This window comes from Pseudophryne corroboree, chromosome 3 (genome assembly GCF_028390025.1).
Source record: "Pseudophryne corroboree isolate aPseCor3 chromosome 3, aPseCor3.hap2, whole genome shotgun sequence".
Taxonomy (NCBI): Eukaryota; Metazoa; Chordata; class Amphibia; order Anura; family Myobatrachidae; genus Pseudophryne; species Pseudophryne corroboree.
The window spans coordinates 235,859,993-235,877,322 of NC_086446.1; the positions used below are offsets into that span (position 1 = coordinate 235,859,993).

Below are 17,330 nucleotides of genomic sequence, written 5' to 3' on the forward strand. Positions count from 1 at the left end.
CCGACCCACGGGGCCGCCCATCGGTCGTTGCTGGCGGCATACACACTTGCCGATACAATGAGCGACGTCGCTGAGGGAGGGGGAAAATGAGCAACGTCGCTCATTTTATCAGCAAGTGTGTATGGGCCTTAACAGTGGAAAGTTAGAGTTTATCTGGCAATGTATGGAAGCAAATGACAATCAACCATTTGCTCCCTAATGCTGGAAAACGGACAAAAGCGATTGATCGGATATTTGATAAATCAAATTTAACCAATTTGTCTGAACGACTATTGTCTATTCTCCAGTGTTTTAGGGGTCCTATACATTGTAATCTTGCGAGCAGGGCCTTCCTACCTCTATGACTGTCTGGTATGACCTAATTTTGTTTTATCCAATTGTAAAGCGCAACGGAAATTGCTGTGCTATATAAGAAACTGGTAATAAATAAATAAATGGTCGATTGTCACTTCATCACATACAGTACCAGATTTTTGTTCCCACCAGACTTAATGGACAGATAAATCTTTAGGTGTGTACCCCGTTTAAGATTCAAAAGTTAATGTTACTTTCATGCCTCATCTGTGATAATCTCATATTTAAGTTTTCTCTGGAAAAATTGCTGTCACTTACAGTTCCAGCTACATAATGTACAGTATGTAAGAAAGGCAGAGCTCCATGCTCACGGTTCAGTTTGTAGGAAGCTTGTGTGTATACTGGGGTTTGCGCATATAGGAGGTCATTCCGAGTTGTTCGCTCATTATTTTTTTCCGCTACGGAGCGATTAGTCGCAAACTGCGCATGCGCAATGTTCGCAGAGCGACTGCGCCAAGTAAATTAGCACAAAAGTTTGTATTTTACTCACGGACTAACAAAGTTTTTTCATCGTTCTGGTGATCGTAGTGTGATTGACAGGAAGTGGGTGTTTCTGGGCGGAAACTGGCCGTTTTATGGGAGTGTGCGGAAAAACGCAGGCGTTTCAGGAAAAAACGCGGGAGTGGCTGGAGAAACAGGGGAGTGTCTGGGCGAACGCTGGGTGTGTTTGTGACGTCAAACCAGGAACGAAACTGACTGAACTGATCGCAGTGTAGGAGTAAGGCTGGAGCTACTCAGAAACTGCTAAGAATTTTCTATTCGCAATTCTGCTAATCTTTCATTCGCTATTCTGCTAAGCTAAGATACACTCCCAGAGGGCGGCGGCCTAGCGTGTTCAATGCTGCTAAAAGCAGCTAGCGAGCGAACAACTCGGAATGAGGGCCATAGATGGCAATGCTACAAGTATATATCATTTATTACTTTGAACTTTGGGTTCTGATAATGTTCTTGAATGGATAAACTTCAGAACGTTACACGTGAATTGGGTAAGAAAGAGTGCTCAACATGGTGGGATGAGAAAATATACAACAACAAAAAAACCAACCCACCGCAGTTATGATTTGTTCAACAATGAAATGATCACAGGAGGCTAGCGCTGTAAGACTTGATTATAGAAAAAATATGTTAACATTTTCCAGTAAGAGAGAGCGTCGTGGTAGCTATTTCTGCAAAGAACATTTGTACTGTGTGCAGCCAAAAAGATTAATAGGCTCCATGTGTCAGAAATGTATGTGAATCTACAGAGATCACGCTGCTGGTAGGCGCAACGCTGGCTAGTGGTTGTGCGGTTCGCATAAAACCCCAATTATTTTGCTCTGGGATGATTTTATATAATTTTGTTAGAGGCTGTATAATGTCAAGATATTACAATACCCCTCCGTCTACAACAATTGTATGTTCTAAAATACTCAATGTACAGTACATAGGTAAAGCATATCTCTCAATTTTTCACCTGCTAGAAACTGGACATGACTGGAACAGGAGGAGGAGTGGTTTTGCAACACTGAGGACATGGTTGCATTTTGTTGGGCGGCTGTGCTTTAAAGTGCTTGACCAATACCTATGTTTCCATACCATTTAAATACCACTCCATTGCCACCTGTTCCTAGCTGCAAGGCACATACATAGGGGGGTATGCAATTAGCTTTTTCGCTATTTTTAGTGCGAATGGAGATTCGCCCTATGCAATAGCAGGGCCGGATTTTCGCCTAGGCGAAAAATGTGGCAGGGGCGGAAAACATGTGGATTGGCGAATCCACTTGTTTTCCGTCTAAAATGTAGGCCATTTTCACCGATTTACAGGCATTTTTTGCCAATGCCTTTTCACTTAATAAAAAAGGTGAAAAGGTATTGGTGAAAATGCCTTCAAAATGGCCGAAAACGGCCCTAATTGAATACTCATGTGGGGCGAATTCATTAGCTCCGAAATGATCTGAACTAATTGCATACCCCCCATAGTGACAGCAGGGACAGAAGATAGTGGCAGCAGGGACAGAAGTCCTTGCAGTCGAGATGGCAGGATAGTCGTCTAGAATCAGGATTGAGACAGGTCGGAGGGCTCCCTCATGATCAAGTTCTTTATTTCAAGTATCTAATTACCGGGACTTATACAAACATATATCACATTGGCATCTGTATAATATTTTCATAACAAGCAACTTTAAAGTTTAGCCCTTAAAGTTGTTAATGTATTATAAGGTGTGAGGTAGTGACTACAGGGGCAGGACATTTTGTTTCCTAAAACATTTAATATGTCATATGTAAATCAGTTAAAATAGAAAGGGGAACACAGAGAGAACCAACTATTTATTTACTATCTATAATTATATAATAATTAAAGAAAATAGCAAATTATTTAAAGGTTCATAATAAATGAAGGAAAATACTCTATGTGCCAAAACGGTTTATCAAGTAATGATGTCCCGGATCTGGCCTCCTGGCCGCAGGGTGAGCGCATTTTATATGGGAGACACTGGCACCATAAACGATATTTTTGGCATCTGCTTGACCAGTTAAAATGTGACTTTGTACAATGGGCGCCAATGTGCACAAAAGTCCGGATATTCACTGGCACAGTGGAGGGGATGGATATAATAAGGTGCATTTACTGGTAATTAGCAATAAGTACATATTTATTATGCCACTATGAAGCAATAATCTGTTGCCAGGAGGCGACCTAGTAGTTTCCTTAAAGTTGATCAAAACATAAGAAATGAAAACACCTATGTTAATAAGAAACTGTTTCTACATTTAACAAATCTTCCATGCATTCTACATCCTACATCTATGAGCTAAGTGGACATACCTGGTCTGTACAGTGTGAGTATTAGAGGAAACAGAAATGCTCTGCCATGCATGTAGTGTATAAAGAGGTAACAACAGGTAAAGGCCTGTAACTGCTATAGGGCAGTTATTTACTTATATGTACTGTATTTATTAAAGGGAGAGGAGCCCAAAATACAGAGATAGTGCCTCTCCTTATCCAACACGTTGTTCTTTTTATATAAGCAGCATATAAGCTACACCACTCTAGTACGTTACATAGTTACACTTAGCAAGGTAGCAAAAAACACAAAGAAAATGTCCATCAAAGTTTTTTTTTGTAAAGATTTTATCAATGTTCATTCAAGAGAACCAAAATTCAGTGAGGCAGCTGCTTATTTATCATTATATCGGGAAAATGAATCCCTTCCTGAACCCATACAATGGAAAATGGTATAATTTTTGGATCCATCATCCCTCTAATTACAGTTTGTGATACAATTTCTGGTAAAAAAAAAAAAAAAGGTATCTTATCCATTACTAAATACTAGTTTTTTTGACCTGACATTGGCTATGTCCGTCCCTTTTACTCCCGGCTATGGACGTCCTGCTCCTTTTGCATGCAGTGGGAGCTGTTAGAGGGGAGGGCGCATGTCACAGATGGGACAGATAATCGTCCATCATTAAATAGATAGTTTATGCATGTCATTGTCTTGGAGCCACCTGGCTTCCTATGTTCCTTTCACAGGCATTTCTAGAGAGGAGTAGGCCCGTGGGCAGGCTCCGTCTGGGCCCCCTCCTCTCTAGCCGGCGGTAGCGCTTAGCTCTAGGCACTAGGGTCCCTAGGGGATCCTAGCGCTGTCCCAGAGTCTACAGCGCATGCGCAGATCTCCGGGAAAATGGCGCAGCAGCCATTTTCCTAGTGATTCTTCTACTGCACATGCACGAAACACTAGGAAAATGGTGCCGCGCCATTTTCCCAGTGATTTTGGCTGCATTGCGGGGCTCCGGAGGGTAAGTATGAAAAATAATAGATGCAGGGTGTGCAGCGTGGGCCCCCCCTGGACCCCGAGGGCCCTTGTGCACCGCACACACTGCACCAATTATAAATACGCCAGTGGTTCCTTTGTCACCTGCACAGTTCATCAGACAAATCCTTATACTGACCTTTGATATACAGGTAGTTACATAGTAACTCAGTCACCACTGACACACTTTATTCCTTCATTTTCTTATAAAAGCTGTCCACTTTTGTGGTCCACATTGGAGATGTGACGTAACTAGTGACTAGAAATATAGAAATTGACAACAGATAAGAACCACTTGGCCCATCTATTCTGCCCCAAATACATGTACACTCTCACTTACACACTAGGGTTAATTTCTTTGTCGCAAGCTAATTAACCTACCAGTATACTTTTTCAGCGTACGAGGAATATATAATGCGGTAATATACATTCCATAAAATACTTATATGCCTCTTGTGAAGTATTTATTATAATGCTCCTCTCTCACTGATTTTCACATGTAAATAACTCTATTAGTGAATTAAGTAAGTAACTAACATAGTGAATACAAAACAATTTGTCAGGTGCCTATATGGTTACAAACAATGTACATTTTCCTGGGTAAAAGCTGGAACTTTCACGTAATATATACAGTTTGAAACTAATATATATTTTGACACAATGACCTAATGAGCTCTTTTCTTTATTAAACAAAATCCCCCCCCTCCTCCCAGAATGACATTGATAGGTACATTCTGTATTCTGTACAAAAAGTGCGTGTAACGTGTTTTTTTTTTATTCACTCACCATACAAATCAGTAATTCATTATTCTAATTTTTTCTTACCAAATAATTTGCATGAGAAAATAAATTATTTAAATAGTTTGAGACAAAAAAGCTATAACAGTCATTTTGCTGTGAAAGACTCATAGTCACTTATAGAAATACACTAATTATCTAATTAATAAAGCTAATGCTCTGTACTAACCAGGTGCTTCTCTGATAACGCCACACTGCTTTGTCCCTGGAGTAAATTACAGGTTACTATAGGGGGCGGTGAGTGTCTATTACACAAGATTTACACACAGTCCATAGTTCCACAACCCTGTATGTATACACAATCCTCAGCTACCAACCACAACCTCCTGCTGTTACAGACAGACTATCAGTGAGATGTACTGAATCCCGTTGTAACAAACATTTTCTTTTTCTGATTTAAGGCTGAAAGTCCATTCGCCATTTTCCCATTATGGCGCCAGTTGCTCTTATGCTGCTGAGATAGACGACTCTGATAAATCCCTATCTCAGAATATTTCAGCTGCTACTGAAAGGAACATGACTTAATGAGCTTTAACTCTTCCACCGCCGCTAATATCCCGTAACGCAGCATAACACAAGGTCACAAGAGCTCCTATAACAAGGATGCAGTTAAACTTCCACACACAGAAACAAATGGGGGAGTCTGTCTCTGATATCGCATTTCATTTTCTAGCAAATGATGTGAAACCCACTAGGGACAAGACGACTGTTCCTGGTTCCTGCCCATTAACTATTTGCTGGGCCCGACTCTCCATTCTAGTGTTTGCTGAACCACTAGGCAAGTTGTGATCTTAGCGGGAATGGATTCACATTATGTCACGTAACCTAATTTGCTCAACATATTTTATCAGAAAATGTCTGCAGCGTTAACAAAACAAAACTTTCAGGTCCCTCCATGTCCAGTAATTATACAGCAGGTCTGGTGGTTTCATTTTACACAACAGGAATATGGGACATCCCTGTGGTCAAATCGTTCTTCGGTTTCTTAAGTCCAGTCACCAATTATTTTACAACCTCAAATGAGCTGAAATCTCAAAGTTAAAGACTGTCTAAGCAAGCCCCATTGTTCTCGGTCAAACAATAACCTATGTTTTAAAAAAATAAGCAAGCCAAGGTGAAAAGTTACCCAGGTAAAATGTTTGTCTGCCCTAGCAAGGCAAGCACTCGTGGACACCGCGGTCACATGACATTTAGTTGCTGGGAGTCAAAACTGAGCTCTCACTGGATCCCCAGACTACATGAACTTAGCTGATCAAACACAAACGTACAATAGAAATTAAAGCCATTTACATTTTATACATGGGCAGAAACTTAACAATTCCAAGATACTAGATTCTGGGATACCATTTTTGATAAGTACATTTTTTGTTGTATACAGCTCTGCCCCCATGTTTTAACTAGTCTCTGGCTGTAGAATGAACATAATTTAAGTTTCTCTCTGATACAGTATGACTAGCTGCTGCATAATAATAATGGAATTGGGTAGTAATTGTCCTGTACTTCTGTTATTGCAAATATAGAAATATAACAGAGTTAGGGGCTTGGAGTGGCTGAGCATCTGTACAATAATTGTGTGTGTGTGTGTGTGTGGGGGGGGGGGGGGATTATTCTCATATGAACTGGCCTTTCTATAGAAATAATAATAGTGCTGACTTCCCTATTGGCTATATACTGCTCAGAACACGGTGAAATGAGATAGCACGTCACATGTTCAACACAAAATCCAACCGTCTAAAATACCATAGAGGATTAGGGTGTTTGTGAGAGTTTGCAGTGCTACAAATTGTTGTGCTATGGTTGTTATGCTACAATAACCCTCTCTCAGCTCTGATAAGTGTGCTCGGCAGAAACTATGCGGCTCGGCTAGTGTTTTCACCCTAAACAGCTGCATTTTTGCAGTTGTAAAGGGTTTCAGTGCTCTACCTGCCTGGCTTCTAGATATTTAAGTTGCGGTTTCAATAGAAGTCGAAACAAAATATAAAACGAACTGTGGAAGTCCAAAACAGATAATCTGTTCCAATCATGGCATAGATAAATCCTTCTCACTGAAAACTGTAAAAGCCAATAAAAAAAAAGAAAGAAAAAGAATTATACAAAGCTGGAAAATATGTTGTAGAAGATGAACTGTGATCATTTGGGTTTTTTTCCCTACTCACAGCTATCATTCCAAAGTTGTTCCCTCAATACTACCATAATTTTGGGAAAGGCTAGCCAAAATCCACATCACAAAAGTGAAAAATAAATGAACTACTCTGACTGTAGTAATTTATGTTTTGTCTTTCTTTTCTGTTATTAAGTAAACAGAGCTTTAGAAAAACTGATATTTTTCATTGCCCTTATAATATATGATATGCCTGCTAAGAGAAGGGTTTTCATGGCCTGTCAACAAAAACAGAGATTGTAGAATTTATGCCAGCTGTGATACAATACACATTAATTGCCTCTTTTACCTTAAGAGTAAGAATACAAGTTTTACATTGTTGGGCCGAAGTCTTACTGCAAACTATTGATATCACTAGAATTCATCTTTCACCGTTTTTTTTTGTATTGATCACATCTTGTAATAGATATAAATAAAGCTAAGATCAATGTGTTCATGCTTCCAACATTATATATATCTTACTTGTAGATTACTGTTTTTGTTACCATTGTGTGTAGTGTTAGGAGTTTCCACAGGACTCATATAACGTGTCCCTGAGAACCTCTAGTAGTAATCTAAACACTACTGCAGCCAATGTGTCACTAGCATTCCGAACTCATTACAGGGAATTGTAATTCTGAAAATGTGACATCAATCGCGTGAAAGTTTTCTCATTGTTCATCAGCATTAACTGTCATCCAGGTATTTACTAACAGTTATCCTCCATGATGGGGTAAAGTTCCTGTAAGGTTTCTCAACTAAGTGCCAACATATTACACAACTTAGTTCAGTAACCCAGAGACATCATGCAAATAAATGACATCAAGAAATCCTCCAAAAATTGATCTCATTTTTTACTGAATAGATTTTTACAATATTGTATGACCACAGACAAAATTAATGTGGAAGTGGGTTCCGCAGCTCACTGACATGCAGACACAGCTCCAAAAGACTCAAAGAGCATAATCATTAATGTCTATATTAAAATCACATACATCATATCAAACTAAACTAAAATCACATACATCAGGGTAGCACTAGGGCACAGTGTTTATCACTGTTGTCTCAGCGTGCTGGGACTATGGGTTCAATTTGAGGAGTGTGAATATTCTCCTTGTGTTTGCATGGCTTTTTCTCCTGCATGCCAGAGTCACACTGATAGGCTAACTGTATTCTGATAAAATGGACCCATAGGTTGCATGTCTTTTGCATAATATGATTAGCACTATATAAATCATATATAAAGCAATAATAATAATAATAATAATAATAATAATAATAATAATAATAATCACACAATCACATTTAGAGACCCTGAATAGCAAATGCTTGATGGGGACAAAATTGAAAAAAAGTCCTATGTTTTCATTCACCAAGCACGTAAAGTCCATTCTTACATGTAAAAATTACATATGGGTAATTGGGATGCAGTCAATTTGCCGGCTGTTGGGATCCCGACGGTCAGTATACCGACAGCCGGAATCCTGACAGCCGACAATGCTGCCAGCTGGAATTCCAGCAAAGCAGGACTATTCCCACTTGTGGGGGTCCATGACACCCATAGAGTGGGAATAGATCTTGTGGCAAGCGCAGCGTGGCGAGTTCAGCGAGCCCGCAAGGGTACTCTTTGCGCTCACCCCGCTGCTGGCATTCTGGCGTACGGGATGCCGCTGTCGGGATATGGACAGCTGGCATTCCGCCCACTGGTAAATCATACTGAGTCCGGGTAATTTGCTGCCACAATGTCTCTTCAAGATGACAACACTCTACTGTATATAGCCATGGAAAAGACAATTCTCAGACAAAATAAAAATCTAATGTCAGACAGTATCTCTGTTAAGTATATAAACAAGTATATAAAAAGTCTCCTGTATTGTACAATGATGCTTACAGAGCAGATTAATATTTGACCCCAGTCGGTAATTTGAGATGTGAAACAAACTTTCACAGAATTATGGCACTGAGCAACATCCTGAATAAAGTTCAGAGTATAGAGAGCTATTCTGACATTAAAGGAAGTATACGATGCGCAATATTACCTCCTTCTTCATCATATACAAATACATTAGTTCTATTTTCTGACATATGCAGATGGAAAGAGCAGCCGAGATTCACATACCATACCAATGTAGGTTCTGCATTTGATTTAATGTTACTACTGCAGAATCTCTTCATATTATTATTTCTTTTTTACGTCCATATTTCCCCTGGGGAAAGCATGTGTGTCCTTTCTAACATACTGAGTGTCATCTATCCATATTGGTGCAAAAATGCTTAACTGACATAAACAGCAACCAATCAGCTTTAATCATCTTTCTGCAAGCTAGTGAAAGCTAATCACTAATTGGTCACTATGGGTTACTGCAAGCTAATGCTAAACACCGATTTGTCACTATAAATTACTGCTAGGTACTGAAAGCAAACCACTGACTGATTAATATGGATTGCTGCAAATTAATCAAGGAGGGGTCACTATAGATTACTGTAAACAAATTACGGTAATTACTGACTGGTTACTATGGGTTACTGAAATCTAAGGAAAGATAATCACTGATTGGTCATTATGGTTTACTGTTAGCCACTGATTGGTCACTAAGGGTTTCTGCACTTTGAACCTACAGTAAATACAGAAACAACCTCTATTCTAAAGAACATGCTATGTGTTGTAGTTTCAATGGAGAACGACAGAGGACTTACTAATACATCCCAAGAAAAATAAAATAGGTGATAAAGACAGAAAGGCAGAGAAAAAAGAGCATTATTCATTCTACCTACACACTACCACTAGAGTAGGTAATAGTTATTAACATTTTTACTATTACATTAGCTATCTCAGCACAGCTACTGCACACATTTTGGTAGTTAACAAATTGCTCTTAACCCTATTTTAGGATTACACACCTCCAAACAAAAAAAAGACTTGAAAAGTCACTCAATGTAATGGTAACTCACATAACAAAAAGCAATTTTAGGGCAATGTGCTATCTTTATCAGGTCCGTCTATTAACAGGCCATGGATGGACTGGCCTATGCAACATAGTGCATACTTAACTACTCTCACGGAAGGTACAGGAGACTCACGATTTTTGGGGTACTCCCCTGCACCCCAGGAAGAGTGTGTGGATCTCCAGCTTCCCGCCCACTTTTGAAGGAAGTGGGCAGGATAGGGAGATAATACCGGGATTTGCAGGTGACCGCTGGTCACATAACCGCATTCTCTTATGGAGGAGTCGCAGCATTTTAGCCCTACCCTTCCCGACAGACCCGCATTTCGTGGCATTCCCACAGACTTGTATGACATGAAGAGCCCATCCCCATTATGATTAGCTGCATCTCCTCCCCAGGCTTCTCTCAGAGAGCAGCAACATAATGTACACAGAAACTGCTTTCACAAATGTTGCTCACTATAAATGTTGCTACCTCATTATTTCCCAACCTTGCCCAAGGTCACTGGAAGCAGACAATGGTGCTGACATTAAATGCACTGACTTGCACTGCATTAAACAGCCATTGCAAATGTGTTGTATAAATGGAAGTTCAATTCCCCAGATGGAAACAAAGCAAATGACTTGAAACTCTGCATAGGTACATTAAAGAGGTAACATCACAACATGGGCTAAGAGAACCTTCGGCTAACGTAAGCTGTGTAACATTCATTGCCCAGAATAATACTGCAGTGTTAACCCAATGGTTTATAGATATAAATGTTACACTTGCCAGTGCAATTGATTCTGTAGGGAAGAAATGTGCCGGCCAGCTGTTCTAACAGTGAGAAAACACTTCATACGATGATAGAATGAATGCAATATAAACTCTTCACTGGATGTTATATAAACAACAGGTGGGCTTATTGGAGTAAATGAGCTAGCCTCTAATGAAGTCCAGAATTTCACTCGCCTCTATAATAACTCTTACAGACTGCAAATCTTTGGAAGCCAGAAAAGTTAGTGATGATTCTCATCAGCACTTAGATAATGTAAACTCCCTAGAGCTCCCCCTTGTTGGGGTCTGAAGTCTTATTGCCCTTTTTTATTTTTGCATGTATAAATACATAGGGCTCGGTTCAATTCAGCGTGAATTGAATAGCGCCAGGAAGGAGCTCCTCAATTCAGGGCAATGTTATGCCCGACTAGAGGATTTCTTCTTGCACCCCTCCTGGGGTGCGAGCAGAAATCTGACAAAACTGCAGGCGCAATGGTATTTTCTGGCCTTTACGTGGCGGAAACAGCATCGCGCCCGGCACTTAAATTGGAGAATGCCAACGACTAAACACCCTGTTTAAGGCACGTAAACTGGCATTCTCTGACATAACATCGCGCTGAATTGAATAGTTCCGGGAGCTCCTTCCCAGTACTGTTCAATTTGCGATTAATTAAATTGAGCCCATATACATTGTTAGGAGTAGAAGGGTCATTATAATATCAGTACAGAGGCAGAATAAAGAAGTCTGTTCTTCCTTTCTGGGAGGTTATTATAATTATTTGCAAGGTGTTAGTATTTTGTTTTTCACCAACCTCTATTATATTTTAGCTGGATGCGCACTCTCTCTTCTATTACTACCGTGCGGACCTGGCATGAAATATGCTTATTAAATAAGCATATAAGATCCCCTGTACAATACTGAAACATGACATATCCTCAGTAGCAATTAGGAACTTTAGAATTATTTGGTACAAGTGGAATTTTCTGGGAGGAACAACATTAAATTATTTTTGAATATATATATATATATATATATATATATATATATAGTGAACTCGAGGTGGTGCGGCACTCCACAATGATTTGTAACGCCAGAAGTTTAAGTACTTAAACTTCTGGCGTTACAAACCATTGGAGTGCCGCACCACCTCGAGTTCACTATCTGCTTTATTGTGAGGGCACCCAGTATAATATTCTAACAAGTGGCTGTGCCGGACCCCCTCCGTTGTCTATATATATATATATATATATATATATATATATATATGTATATATACAGTATATATATAGCCCAACGCTTTACAGAGAATATAACTTACCTATGATTTTCACCTGGTAGCCAGGTAAACAGGGAACCCTGGTTGAAATTAAACCCATGGCCCCAGTGCGTTTTACTGGCATCATGAGCTGTATTATTTGTTATTTGTTTATCTGGAGGAGATGACACTGAATATATGTTTGGTGAGTGATTGGTTGAATTAGTGGGAAGGACCATTGTAAAAGTAATATAATTTAAGGTACTGTACATGAGACAAAAACCACACATTTTTTTTTTTACATTAAATAACATCTATAAATGTCTAATTTTACTATACAGAAATGACATATTTTGTTAGCAAGTGAACCCATTGTCAGAAAAAGATTTTTTTTTCTTGACTGTTCCCTTATACAATGTGTTATAATGCAGAGCATTAACAGAAGAGTAATACAGAAGCAGACCATGGAACCTGTCTGTGAAGAACAAACGTCAAGGTGACTTAGTGCTGCAAAAAAAGACTTGGTGCTGTATAGTTTTTACATGAAATTCAATCATAAAAATAATAAGTAGAGCTGCCACTCTACCATCGCAACCCACAAAACATGCTCAGTGATTCTTGGAAGTCAGGACAGTGATCCCCAAGAGAGATAATTTGATTTTTCACTAGTTGATATGGCATTCTGAGTTAACTCAAAAATTATATATATATATATATATATATATATATCTATATCAATCTTACGCATACAATATACCCCGTGACAGATGTTTGTACACCTTGGTTGGTTGTATTCCACTTTTAACCCAAGTCCCTTAGATAAACAATACAAAACATAAAAATGCAATAAAAAAAAACATGTAGCCATTTTTATGGTCAATTTAATTCAAGATATAAATAAACTTTATACTCTCAGAGGACTATAAAATGTTATGATCTTTCTTTGCAATCATTTATTCCGGAGCTTTATAATTCACTGGCGTACCTTTAAGTTATTGGTGAAAGTGCTAGTCTTCTTTTCAAAAATACACTATTGGCCTACAGTACATGCTTAAGTTACTTGAGAATACTGCTATAGAATGTCTACATTTAAGTGCTACAGTAGGTAACGGCAAGCTAAAATCTCCACAACCAATCCATAAACAAGACAACATTGCTGAGGTGAAATCCCCCCCCTACCCTTCCCCCCCAATTCTTTAAAATTCCTAATTAATTACGACCATGGATTAAAAGACACACTACTCTCTTTGCTGCTATGCAGCAAAAGAGACAGAATCCTTTCATTTCCCCTACAGCCAATTATACAACACAGATATGTTTTGTAGATAGATGAGAAACATTTTGGAACAATATATGAAACTATTCATACAGTATTTCAATCAGAAGTATTTTTAGTCAAATCAAAAACTTTTGCCGATTAGCTAAAATCTGTGTTTTAATTCCTATTATGAAAATCTTGTTCACACTAATACATTTGCAAAACTGATACTCTCACTAGATACATCATGAAGACTGTATTATATTTATATGCTTTATTGTAAATGAGCAAACTGCAGTTTTTGGTTTGCAACCAAATTGCAATAATAATAATAATGCTGATCATCTTTTCATCTTTTATGTCATATTACACTTTTAGGCAGTGAAGTTAACAAAATCTGTTAATATTGTATATGTATATATATATATTTTTATATATATATATATATATATATATATATATATATCTATATCTATATCACTCTACTAGACTGATTCTCATACTCAAAAGAATTTAGATTGAAAGAACCGAATTGAAAGCTCTCCTTATCTGATCAGTTTTCTTTGTTACAGTGGTGCAATCTAAGGCACGGATGCATTTTGGAGTGTCATCACCTTTGGGATCCTGTATAAGGGGACTGTCACCACTGCGTCACTGTGGTAATTTTTTAGCTAATTGGATGGCTTATCGGCACCTGATTAAATTGGGGTGTTGGTTAAACACCATTAGACGAGTTAAGATCTATAAATAAAGCAAACAACGTATTGTTTCAGTGAATTTCATGACTACTGATTGTCTCCTTTGAGCATCTAATTGTAGCGAGTAAACTTTGGAAGAGCTGTGTTTGTTATAAGGATTCCTCTCTGTCAACAGCACACTATTTGCTAAATCCACAGGACTTCTCTGCATTGGTTCAAGCATCAAGCCGTTTGTTTTAATAAATCCAGCATTTTCCCCTTCTAACAAAGAAGTTATTTTAGCAACACCTAGCACTTAAATATTATGATAACCAAATATACACAATGATAACACAAAGAATATGTACCTCTTTATCACCTGCAAGTTCTGCATCTAAGCAAGTTTACCACTTTTTATCTGGATTTTAAAGCAATCCAGAGACTGTTTCTTGAAGGTTATGAGACACTTTTCTCCACGTCTACACCTCTCTAGAAACAGATTTGTAGTCCTTCAAAGCTAAATATTAGGTGGCTAACAATGATTAAAATCAGAATCAAATAGTCATACAATATTTATTGATCAAGGGACCTGAAAACATTTGTTTGATACTAATAAATGGTCTACAGTAACAGAAAGCTTATTCACAGAGCGAATAAGATCAGTATGAAAGGTAACGCTCCAAGGTTTCCATAATACTTCCCATTATTATGTAATTCTGATATATATATATATATATATATATAAAGCTAGAATATTTACTATATTAATGTTCATTAACATATATTAGTCATATTCCAGGTATTAATATTTTAAAATACAATACAGATATTTTCAATCACAGAAAGATTAATGAAATGTTGAAGCTAAATAAGTGTATACCCAATTTTAATACAACTGTCTTTATATCTAAATATATAGGTAGCATATAAAGAAATACAGCAATATCTACCGCAGTAAATGTATTTGATAATTATAATAAAGATTAAAATTCAAATATTTTAGTCTTCATAATGATAGTAGTTAAGTGAACTTAGGATCTTAAAAAAAGGTTATGTACAGTACAGTTACGAAATATTAAATATTTTTTGCATTCATTGTAAAATTCCCTGCCTGGAAAATTTCAACACAAAGGTTACTGTACAAAGTACAAGGATATATGAATTAACAATATTTCCATGGTTATGCTAATTTATATTTAAAAAATATATATATATATCCCTAATTGCACACTGCTATAGAATATGCCAGGCGGCTTGTATGTCTAATAATATAAACCATTTTTCCCCCCTGTAAACAATGGAGAAAAAAAACAAGAAAAACTTAAGATGTGCAATGTTACAAATAGTTACTGAATAGTTACATTTGCTCACATGATAATGTAATTTTTTTCTGTAATTTTACAAGAAGCATTCCTCAAACAGGTTCTTTTGGTTATAACTCAATGCTGTATATGCATTTTAACAACCAAATTTAGTCTGAGAGGATATTGTAAAATTAATGGAATTAGTATGAAATAAAGCCGTATTGAAAGTGAATACTAATAACTTCCTTATAATATTTCGCCGATGAGTTAAAACCTCCTGTACAATTCTACTGCCTATTGAGGACTAGTAAATCATTTTAAGAAAAGTCCTCACTGAGCAGCTGGCAACCCATTTTTCATTTTATTGCCTTCATTGACTTAAACTTAACTTAAAAATGATTAAAAAGCTCTGTTACAGATTAAAATGTAACTAGCAGCTTTATCCAATACTGCCTGACATGCATAAACGATTATTGAATTGTATATATTAATTGGCCTTTAATGGAATGATTACTACACTTATTGGAAAGTGGATCTGTACATTACTCTACAAACCATGTATATTTTGCTTTGGGTTATTTTTATGTAGAAGAATATAACATATAGAAATATTACAAAGAATAACGTCATAGTTTTGACAAATTTCACTTTGCATGCTGACAATACATGACATGTAATGGAGCTGATAGTTACACAGTACAGCAGTAAAACATTTTTTTTGTTTCATTTGAAATGATTATTAATGTTTTCTACTTACAGGAGTCAGCCTTTATCTGAGGAAAAAACTATAGACCACTCTTGTGTAGACTTTATATCCTACCACACCATTTGTTCATTTATATTATTTTATTTTTACTAAACAGAATAACCAAAAATCCTTGAGTTTTCCTTGTATCATTATAGAGTGGCCACAATACTGTCAAATTCTGTATGACAGCAGTATGTGTATTAAGTTGGTTTTTATATATTGGGCCATTTCTTTCTTTATTCACTTGACGTAGTCAAATTATTGAAAATATACTTTCAAATAAGCTAAGATATAAACTAAATGGACCTGATTGATGCAAAATTATCATAGGACAAACCTGTTAAACAGTAACTGTTCTATTATATATATATATATATATATATATATATATATATGTTTATATCTATATATCTATATATATATATATATATTTATAGATACGTATATGTATATATAAAGTATATATATATATATATATCAACATATATACATATATCTATATACACATATATGCGTGGGTGTAAATAATAACTAAAAATCAGTCTGTGCATATATATATATATATATATATATATATATATGTATATATATATATACACACACATATCTGCTGTTCAAAAAAAGTTTTTAGTCTGCAATTAGAACCCAAGCAGGGGTAGTCAGGAGACACAGAGGTTCAGTGAGTAGAATACAGTGCAATCACTATAGACTTACCACTGTCTAGAAGAAGACTCTCAGGTTCTCCAGCCAAAGTACTGTGTGCTTGGTGTGCAGTTGGTCAAGTGAGTGAAGTAGTCTGTGTGAAAATAGAAGGCTCAAAATTCAGACTCAGGCTGTGTAGACTCCCTGGATCCACACAATTAAGCAGGGAACGAGAGCAGCTTTGGTAGTTTAGCTCTCCCCAGTGTGGGTTCAAGGCAAGCACTTATATCTGAAGTTTATTGGATGTCATCAGTGGGGAGCTGAACATACAGAACACAAGTGAGAAGTTCGGCTGATCCTCCTGTCCAGGTGCTTGTGTGCTGACTGCCCTCTACAACTTCAGGAGGAGGGAGGATATGGACAGACTGCTTTGGAGAGAGGGGAGGGTGTGTGGGAGAGGAGAGAGACATAAGGAAGGGGGTGGCTTTAGTAAGCTTTCAATCCAAAACAGACAGGTCTCCAAATGCTTTGTAGGACAGGACGATGCTGCAGTAAGACAGCATCAACTGCAATGCATTATCATGTTCTAGTTGTTATTCCCAGCTATCCCAATTTAACCATTTCATCAACAAAGGCATGGAGCCAAAACCAGTGCAGGAA

At 37.4% G+C, this 17,330-nt stretch overlaps 1 protein-coding gene across 2 annotated transcripts in view; it reads right to left on the reverse strand.

Annotated features, from left to right (window-relative positions):
• Positions 1–17,106, reverse strand: part of EYA2 (EYA transcriptional coactivator and phosphatase 2) — a 207,042-nt gene extending 189,936 nt beyond the window's left edge. For both annotated transcript variants that reach the window (XM_063958926.1, XM_063958925.1), the window contains exon 1: positions 16,743–17,106. The gene's annotated coding sequence lies outside the window, so the exon portion shown is untranslated. The remainder of the gene's footprint in view (positions 1–16,742) is intronic.
• Between the last annotated feature and the right edge of the window lie 224 nt (positions 17,107–17,330).